The sequence below is a fragment of the Eleginops maclovinus genome, chromosome 3, assembly GCF_036324505.1.
Source record: "Eleginops maclovinus isolate JMC-PN-2008 ecotype Puerto Natales chromosome 3, JC_Emac_rtc_rv5, whole genome shotgun sequence".
In the NCBI taxonomy this organism is placed as follows: Eukaryota; Metazoa; Chordata; class Actinopteri; order Perciformes; family Eleginopidae; genus Eleginops; species Eleginops maclovinus.
In genome coordinates this window covers 13,692,615-13,703,339 of record NC_086351.1, presented here as the reverse complement: position 1 = coordinate 13,703,339, position 10,725 = coordinate 13,692,615, and positions in this window count along the sequence as shown.

Below are 10,725 nucleotides of genomic sequence, written 5' to 3'. Positions count from 1 at the left end.
AAATGGTTTATCCATGAAGGTCACAAAAGCACACTGTTTTTACTAATACTAATACTGCACCTTGATGTGAAACTCACATTTTAAAATCAGTTGAGTCATACTGAGACCATTAAGTCTTCTCCTGTGTTTAGTACAACTCAAGCTTTTAGTGGAATATGTCCAAACATTCACTTTACTGTTTAGTAATGCTTTTGGATAACCTTTGCATCCCTTCCTGTAAATCAAAACACAGATGGAGTTGACTGCAGCAGGATGATAGCGCTTAGCTCCAGCTATGCTATTCCTTTCTACTAACAGCTTTCCTTTAGAAATGTTAATCATTGTTTGTAAAATATGTGTTTGACTTTGTAAAGCTACATTTAAAAAATACCATCAGAGTTGTATTGTTTGTCACAACTGGGTGTTCTTATAGCAAAGTGTTTAAAGAACTACTTACAAGCTAGAATTTATTTTAAGGAGTTGAGGGCTCCTCCTGCCGGCCAGGGTGTAATTTATTCTGTGACATGTTAAATTACAGTCTGTCATGATCCTTGTTTCGTATCAGTCATGTCCTTGTGTTGTGTTTTATTTTGAAATGTTTTCCCCTCTTGTGTCATGTTAAGCTTCACTTCCTGTTTGCATTTCCCTCCTGTGCCTGATTGTGTCATTGTGTTCACCTGTTGCCCCTGTGTTTCTCCTCCCCCTTCCAGCTGTCTCTCGTCTTGTGATTACCCTTGTGTATTTAGTCCCTGTTTCCCTTTTGTCTGTTGTTCGGTTGTCGTCATTTCTCACCTGATCTTGTCCATGCTACCTGCCTTTTCCTGTCACCCTTCATGTCTGAAGCTAAGTGTTTTTCATGTCCTGTGTTCCCCTTGCTTTGTGCTTTTGTCAACAGCTTTTGATGAAGCTTGCTTTTTGTTTGGCCCCTTACCTGCCTCCCCTTGATTCACTGCACTTGGGTCCTGTTTCCCCAACCCTGACAGAACGACCGAACCACCGATGGACCCAGCAGTACTTTTTGAGGATGCTCTTGTGGAATTTTCCTACCACATTTTATGTATAGAGAAATCTGGCATTACAGAACTTGTTCAAACCCAGATTCATAACTATGACTGGAGACACATCAATGGCACTTTTGCTGTTTCGAGGTGGATTCATCACTTCTACGGAAACTGTTGTAAGGGATTTTCCAGAAAATCCAGAACACGTTCCAAAACCAACTTCAGACTTCCTTGATTCACAGGTCTGTTTCTTTTATTTTTATTTTTATGATTTATTTATGAGATTTTGAGCATAACAGATACAATACACCTCCTACATGGAGTGAGATTGATACACAGATGAATACTGTGGAACAAGGTATCAACAAAGAGACAATTTACTCACAGTTTGGGTCAATGTCAGGCTAGATACGAGCTAACCTACTTTTAGACCAGTGAACTCTGTGGACCACTTTGCACTGTAAAACTCCATGGCGAGCACAGATAGACGATGAGTGGACCCAACTCAGAGCATGCTCCCAGGCGGCAGGGTCTATATCCTCACCAAGCTCCTCAGACCAAACGCTGCGCAACGAATCAGAGGTTGTTGTCTGATTTTTTTATAAGATTATTATACAGTATGGAAATTGAACCTTTGCGATTAGGGTTAACATCAAGTATTGTATCAACAAGAGTAGAAGGAGGGAGGGTAGGGAAGCCAGGAAAATGATTGCGAACAAAATTGCGGACTTGCAAATATCTAAAGAAATGAGTGCCCTGCAAATTGAAAGCTTGAGTTAGCTGGTCGAAGGAAGCAAATATGCCACTAATGTAAAGCTGTTTTATTGAAACAATCCCTAGGTCTTTCCAGATCAAAAAAGCCCTGTCAATGACTGATGGAGTGAACAGAGGGTTAGAATGTACTGGGGCAGAGACAGGTGTTATCTGTAGCCCAAAGTGCCGCCTGAACTGATTCCAGATTTTAAGGCAGCTTTTCACTACAACACTCCTGGAGTGTGAAGTTGGTGACGATGTTGGGGGGAGGCACAGCAGGGACAACAGACAAGAGGGACTACATGAGGCTTCTTCAACCTGCAGCCTTGATGGAGGCTGGCTGCTGGTGTGACACCAGTGCAATATTGTTCTAATGTTTGCAGCCCAATAGTAAAGTAAGAAGTTGGGTAGAGCAAGGCCACCCAACTGTTTAGGCTTTTGTAAAGTGCCTTTTTTGATTCTAGGGGTGCTTTTGTTCCAAATAAATTGTGAGATTACGCTATCAAGAGAGTGGAAAAAGTGTTTAGGGAGGAAAATAGGTATACACTGGAATAGATATAAGAACTTGGGCAGCACATTCATTTTAATACAATTTATACGACCAGCGAGAGACAGAGGCAAGAGTGACCAACGATGGATGTCTTGGGACAACTTAGCTAAGAGAGGGGAAAAGTTACGTTTAAATAGTTCTGAATAGTTTTTAGTTACACATACACCCAAATATTTAAAGTGCTCCAGCGATGTTCTGAATGGTAACTCGGAGAAGGGATGGGCTAAGGCTGCTGCATTAACTGTCACAAGTTCGCTTTTATGCAGATTCAATTTATAACCTGAGGTTTGCCCAAATTCTTTCAACACGGTCAGTACAATAGGGATAGATTTGTCTGGTCTAGAAAGAAAGACCAGGAGGTCATCGGCGTACAGAGATAGTTTATGTTCTATGCCACCTCTTGAGATGCCCAACATCTGACTGGCCCTAAGAGCTACTGCTAGAGGTTCAATGGCAATGGCAAAAAGTAATGGAGAGAGTGGACAGCCCTGTCGGGTACCACGGCTGAGGGAGAAATAGTCAGAGTAGTCATTATTTGTGCGAACACAAGCAAGGGGGGATGTATACAGAAGCTTAATCCAAGATATAAGTGTATTGCCAAAGCTAAAACATTTCAGTGTGTAAAACAGGTAGGGCCACTCAACACGATCAAATGCCTTTTCAGCATCCATTGAGATGACCAGCTCCGGGTCGTCAGAGGTTGTTCGTGAATACAAAATATCAAACAGTCGTCTGACATTGTGAAAGGAATGTCTGTTCTTTATAAACCCTGTTTGGTCTGCAGAGATGATAGTTGGCAGGACACACTCCAGCCGCCTAGCCAGCATTTTAGCCAGTATTTTGACATCTGCACAAAGCAGAGAGATAGGGCGATAATTACTACAAGACAATGGGTCTCTATCCTTTTTCAATATAAGAGAAATAGTAGCCTGACGCAGAGTGAGAGGAAGTGAGCCATTTTGCAGCGATTCGTTGAACATGTTAAGTAGAAGCGGTGATAGTGTATCTGCAAATGTTTTTTAAAATTCAGCAGGGAAACCGTCAGGGCCAGGACTTTTCCCATTCTGCATAAACATTAAAGCACTCCTAAGTTCGTCTATTGTAAATGGTGCATCCAGACTAGATGCCACTTCAGAATTGATAGTAGGGATATCTAAGGAACTAAAAAAGTGTTCGTACTGTGTTTCGTTGTCTGGGCACTCAGAGGAATATAATGACACATAAAAATCCTTGAACTGATCGTTAATGGATTGAGGGTCAATGGTTGGAGGGTCAATGGTTGGTCCAATATCTGTGTTAATTTGGGCGATGTGCATTGATGAGGAGGATTGCCTAATCTGGTGAGCAAGCAACCTACTTGGTTTATCTCCAAACTCATAGTAATTATGGCGTGTTTTTAACAGGGACTGTGCTGTTTCATTGGAGGCCAGAATGTCATATTCCGCCTTCTTTGTGAGTAAGTCTTTGAAAAGATCAGCATCAGGTGTGTCTACACACTTTGACTGCAGCTCTGCTATATCCTTGGAGAGAGTGACCTTGTTTTCCATAGCAATCTTTCTCTGATAAGCAGAGTAAGATATTATTTCTCCTCTTAGGTAAGCTTTACATGACTCCCATATGGCTGCTGCAGATATATCTGGATTGACATTGGTAGATATGAAAAGATCAATACGACTGTTAATTGTGTTAATAAAGTAGCAATGAATTAAAGCACCAGGGGGGAGCGGGAAAAGCGATCTGCCTGGGAAGGAGACATCCATGACAACGGCTGCATGGTCTGAAATTACAATGGGACTGTTGGAACACGACGTGACAGAGGAGAGGAGTTTACTATCAATTAGAAAGAAATCTATTCGTGAGAACGTTCCATGAACAGGAGAGAAGAATGAGAACTGCTTGGTGCTAGGATTAAAAAAAACGCCAGGCGTTTGAGACGGCATATTGTTCCATGAACAGCTGGATTACTTTAGATGGTTTAGATAAAGCATAAGGCCTGTTGGATGAGCGATCAAGCGAGGGATCAAGACAGCAGTTGAAGTCACCACCAAGGATAAGCTGATGAGAGTTTAGGTCAGGGAGAGAGAAAAAAAAGTTCTTAAAAAAGTTCTCATTATCCCAATTTGGGCCATACACATTTGCCAACACCAGGTTATTAGCCCCAATTCTACCTGTAACAATTATAAAGCGTCCATTAGGGTCTGAAATGACAGTGGAAATTGAGAAGGGAATTGATTTATGAATTAGAATTGCAGCCCCGCGTGCCTTGCTTGAAAATGAGGAGTGGTAAAGTTGGCCCACCCAACCTCTCTTAAGTTTAACGTGATCTAATGGCTTAAGGTGGGTCTCTTGTAAAAAGGCTATTTTAGTGTTGAGAAATATAAGATGGTTGATCACTTTGTTACGCTTAACAGGAGAGTTCAGACCTTTAACATTCCAACTAGTGAATCGAACTGCACCGCTTGGTGCAGACAACGAGACCGTACTAGCCATATGCAGGGATTGACGGTATGATTGGAGATGCATCCTCCATAAATACCCCCGTCCATCTCCATCTATGACTCAGAGCCAGAACCATATGGATTGTAGCAGCAGCACATAAATAATAGTAGAAACATACAGTAACAGGATGCACAAAAAAACTACTCATAAAACAGTGACAAAAACACACCACAAGCAACCCACACTCCAACCCCAAACCCCACTGCTGCTGCAAGAAGCAACAGCGTGAAACTCACTGATCCACTCATCAGCATCATTTGCTACTTCCTAAAATCCATCGCACTGATCCCACGACTTAATCAACTTAATAAATTTCAAAAAAAGCATTGCATCTTAACCTCAAAAGCCACATAAAAACGATTATAATAGGCATTCCCATGAATTGTTTTGAACACATGTCTGCCTGTGAGTCAGGCTGTTGGAAATATTATGAAACAGTGTAACACGAACACTAAACATGTCAGCCTATTAGAAGTACGAAACTCTTTGATGAAACAGTGGAACATGAATGTCAAACGTTTATACTCTTAACAATAGGCTACTGTAGACAGCCCGTAGCTGTGGAGATAACATTTGGGAAGGTGTACGCCAGCCGCAAACTGCAATCAACGCTAGCGCACAGCCAGCATTTATGATGAAAAAAAGCTCAAATGGAAAGAGCGCGCCTCGCCATCAGGCACATAATATTGACATTAACGATAACGTTAATTGTACACAAGTCACTGGCTTACTTGTTCAAGTTCTGTAAAAACTTGTCAGCCTCCGAAACAGACCGGATCCATGTCTTCTCGCCGTTGGGGAGGGTAATACGGAGCTTGGCTGGATACAGGAGAGCCGGTCTGTACCCGCGCTTGTAGAGTTCCGCCATGGAGCTTTTGTATTCTGCTCTTTCCTTCAACACATCGCTGCTGTAATCCTCGTAGAGTCTGATCTTATGCTCCTTGTAGAACAGCTCACCTCGTCTACAAGCCTCACGGATGAGCAGGTCCTTCACTTGAAAGCGGTGTAGGCGTACGATGACAGGTCGTGGCTTATCTCCTGCAGCAGGTTTGGGTGCGAGGCTCCGGTGGGCACGATCGAGCTCAGGTGGTGAAGAAAGGACCTCCTTGCCAAAGACATCCACAAGTAGTTGGGAAAAAAACGCGGTTGGTCGTGGACCTTCAAGCGATTCAGGTAAGCCGATAATCCTGATGTTTTGGCGTCTGCTGCGCCCCTCCAGGTCGGCCAGCTTAGTTTTCAGCAACACGTTATCTTGTTGGAGGGTAGAGTATGCATTCTCTAAATGTTGGAGACGACGGTCCACCTCATTAGAGTTGTCTTCCAGAGAGCCGATCCTTTCCCCATGGCCCGCTACAGTCGAGATCAAGCCGTCCAGTGTCGTTGTCAGTGCCTCAAAAGATGACTTAAAGTCGGCAGATATTGCGCTCCTGTGCTCAGCTAGCAGGGAGCTAAGTTCTGCTAGCGTAACACTAGCAGACGAGGAAGACGGGTCTTTATCCTGCTTGCTTTTTGTTTTAGACATTGTCGAGGCCAAAAAGGTGGTCAGCACAGTTACACTAAACTTTTGAAAACAAAAATACTTAAAAATGAGAAATTTAAAAGGTAAACCTGAAAGTTAAGTCGTGGGAGCGAGCCACCTGCACGTCTACTCCGCACACCTCATACCGGAAATCTCCAAAAGGTCCGTTTCTGTGTAAACATATTTACCTTTCGTAGACCTCTAGTTCCTTTTTGTATTCATGACATTCCTCATTACGAACTGGTTGCGATTCACTGCTCCATTCTTAATTGAAAGATTAATTCTGAGGTGACCCAGGTCAACCCATCAGCGCCCTGAAAGCCGTTGCTTAGACCAAAGGGATATACTTTTTGGTTATTGCTTAATTTCAGCTAGAATCTTGTCCTTGATCTTGGTTATGAAACTCAGTTGGACCTAACATCAGTCAGCACAATATTAACTGTCCTCTCTAGGAACTGAGCCCCCAGCATTAACAATTTAAGATAATCATGATCTTGGAAGGTATTGTTGAGGCCAAAGGTGAGTAATCAATAATAGTAGTAGTCAAAGCCAGGTACAAAGAATATACAATGTAACCCTAACCCTATCATCAGATTATTAATTGGATATGGACTTTAAGGTTTTGTCAGGAGGGGGTAAATAGGACCCAAGTGCAGTAAAAAAAACAATCAAACGGTTTCAACAAAAAGCAAGCTTTAGTTAACCAAAGCCGATGACCATGAAAAAACAAGAAAAAACCTACATCCATAAACTAGGGAGTACAGAAAAAAACCAGCAGGGACAAACATGGAGGTGACAAGACATCAGGAACACACTCTGGGGAAGAAACGACCGACGAACTGATAAGGAACACAAGACTAAATACACAGGGACTAATCACAAGACAAAACAGCTGGGGAGGGGAGGCAGAAACACAAGGGGCAGCAGGTGACAACAATGAGACAATCAGACAGGAGGGAAACCAAAGACAGGAATTAAAACTAGATCAGACACACAGAGGAAAAACATTTCAAACTTAAACAGGAAACTAAAAACACAAAACAAGGATCATGACAGGTTTCCCCAATCTCCAGCCATTAAGTGGCTCAAAAACCTGAAAAAAACAGCAGTTTCCCTTAGAAGATGATAACCAGTAATGGTTTGAAGCTAACTGTCTATCTTTTTGAAAATGGCTGGAATGGTCTTTTAGGCTAAAACTAAAGTTTAAACTTCTCTCTGATCTGTTTTGACACTATAAGCAATCCTACAGGTAGTTTTCAGTTTAAAGTTATACATGTATTTCACAGTTTACAGTCATTTTGGCTAAGGTATTATTTGTATTATTATTATCATTAATAATCTTGCACTGCGGATTAAGCAGTGTGATTACCGGTGTGAACTCTACGGTGTGTGTCCAGTTGATGTTTCAGACTAAACTTCTTTGGGCAGTGTTGGCACTGGTAGGGTTTTTCTCCTTTGTGTTCTTGTTGATGGGAATGTGGTTCATGCTGCACCAAATCTCCTCTTCCAAAGACATGACATCCTGCAAAGGCCTCACCTGTGAAAACAACATGATGAATTAAACAGGTCACACTTTGAACATTGCGGTAGGCAGTGAGGCCCGACTGTTCATGGAAAAAGTCAATAAGAAAATACAAAGTATCAAAGATTATGACATGGAACTCGGTGAGTTAGTTCAATAGTGTTATAATTAAATACATGTGAGATTATAAAAACTGCACTTATTGTTTTCTATTTTGCACATTTCTTGTCATACTTTAGTCCTCATAGACAAACGCAACTAGATTTAAACAACACCAGTCTATTGATAATGATTTGACAATCGATTAAGGTTCCGTTTTTCCAGCTGGAAGCTTTTTTTCCTGTTTTATATCATTTCAAATGTAATATCTGTGTTTTTGATTTTGAGTTTTTGTTTTGTGAAAAAATAAATGTTATCATCACCATTTCCCCCCCACAATTTGCTTACATTTTCTAGACCAAACCATTTCTTGAAAAATCTAAATAAATAATCAGCAGATTATTGTACACAGAAGTCACATTTAGGATTTTACTTTGAACATTCCTTGACATGATAGCAAATGTATTGCTATCAACAATAAACACATTTATTTTCCTTCACCCCTGTGGTTTATTACAGAAGCCGAGAATGGCCATGGATTTTTTTCTTTTTTATGCACTCGTTATCTCGTGATAGCGACTTATCTTGTTATCTCAATATAACAAAGATTGTTCTCTCGTGTTAACTACTTATTATCTCGTTATCTCAATATAACAAAGATTGTTCTCTCGTGATAACTACTAATTATCTAGTTATCTCGATATAACAAAGATTGTTTTCTGAATTAATTAATTTAGTTTTCTCGACATAACAAAATTCTATTTCTGGTGATAACGAATGAATTATTTCGCTATCTCGATATAACAGAAATGTTCAAGTCTGATGATTGCGCACTGGGTAATGTGATCGTCCTGATTTCAAGCTACAAGAGCTGCCACTGTCTGGTCCAGGTGTCACGAACTTTACACACAATGCAGTAGGACTCAAATGCACGACCCTAGGAGACAGAGTTAAAGTATTAAAAAATACTTTATTTCCAAAAATGCACAATAAAAACAAGAACTCAAGACGCTCACATGGAGGATTAATAAACAAAATGCTGGTACGCTGGTTACTGACCCACAGACAGGACAAGACGAATTGGCACAAGACAGGGGGAGACAGGACTATTTAAACATGAGGTAACAGGGAACAGGTGGAAACAATCAGGGGCGGGGCTGACGCTGACGAGGGCAGTGACAGGGAGTCAAGAGACCTGGAACGAGACACAGAAGGTGAGTACCAAAATAAAGCAGGAAGTGGGAGACAAGACAAAAATGACTTAACAAAACATAAAACATGACCAACCATAGACCTGGGGCATGATGACACAATCAAGAAACTTGACACTACTAACATTTTTGACGAGACACAACACCAGGTGTGTCCCAGGGAGGTGAAAATGGCAGATCACATTACTGATCAACACATCAGGATTAAACTAACAAAGTGTAATTCACCGGTAGGCTACACCTACAGCCAGTGGCTACGGAAGCCGTTTGTGGCAGCTCTTGTTGGTTGAAATCAGGTCGAACATATTATAAATTAATTCGTTATCACGAGAAAACGATCCTTTGTTGTGTTGAGATAACAAAATTAATTAATTCAATATCACGAGAAAACAATCTTTGTTATATCGAGATAACGAGATAATAAGTCGTTATCACGAGATAACAGTGCATAAAAAACACTAAAATACATGAACGTTCTCGGCTTCCGTAGTTTATAGCAACAAACCAGTTTATGTATTTCTGCTTCCATTCCACTAATTGCATTTGTGGTATTTGTATTGCCTTTCGAACAGCATCATTTTTTTTGCATAGCATTCATTTCCAATTACCAGGGACTTTTTATTTCTCGTTTTTTCTAAAACTGTAACCTTAAAAGTCTGCTGAAGAACCATTTTAAAGCCACAAGGGCCTTTTAAACCATCCACACTGGTTTGGCTTGATGCAGACGTCTCAAAAAAAGATGTGGCTGAAAACAACAATTGGAATATGCAAATGTATTAGATTAGATTTATAAAAACAATTGGTTTACATTCAATCATTTGCCAACTCTTCCATATGATGCTCAAACGTGATAATTCACACATTCATTTTGAAAGAGACTTTGCACAACATTTTTCTTCCAGTAAAGTCAGTATTGCCAAGGATTTATTGTTGCTATCATTGCATTGCTCATTGTGGTAACCGTGATAGGGAAAGTTGACAGTTTTTCCTTTATCCTGTTTTGTTATTGATAGATCTGAGAAGTGCATGAGTCAGGCTGACCCATATGACCTTTATGTTTTTCCACTGCGAATCAAAACACATACTTTTCACTTTTCAGCCGTACTGTACAACCACCCTTGCAGAGCATGTTATGATGCATGCAGGAGAACAACAATGAAAACAATATATCATCGTTTTAGACAGGTTGCTGTGTATGACTCATTCTTGACTTTTACAGCCTAGAAAAAGTCTGACAGATATACAGTCCCATTGGAAGAGAATGTTTTTGTTTTTTATGCTGATTTAACAAAGATACGTCACAGTTTCTTCCCTATGTTCCTCTTCTTTAGCCACTGTTAGGGAATATTGAATATTTTGCTTAGGTGTTTAACCTTTGACCTGGATCATCATTTTCTCCTTCCTCTGTCTGTATTGCCATGGCATAGTTTTTCGGCCTTGGAGGTGCTGTTATCTTCATTAAGGAAGAGCAGCCTGGGCTTCCTTAGCCTTGTTGTTCCCATACTGGGTACGAGCTCATGCGGACCCAAGATTGGTTTTATTGTTTTGGGACAGCTGGGCGCCAGTTTATCTGGCACCAGGTGCTCTTATAC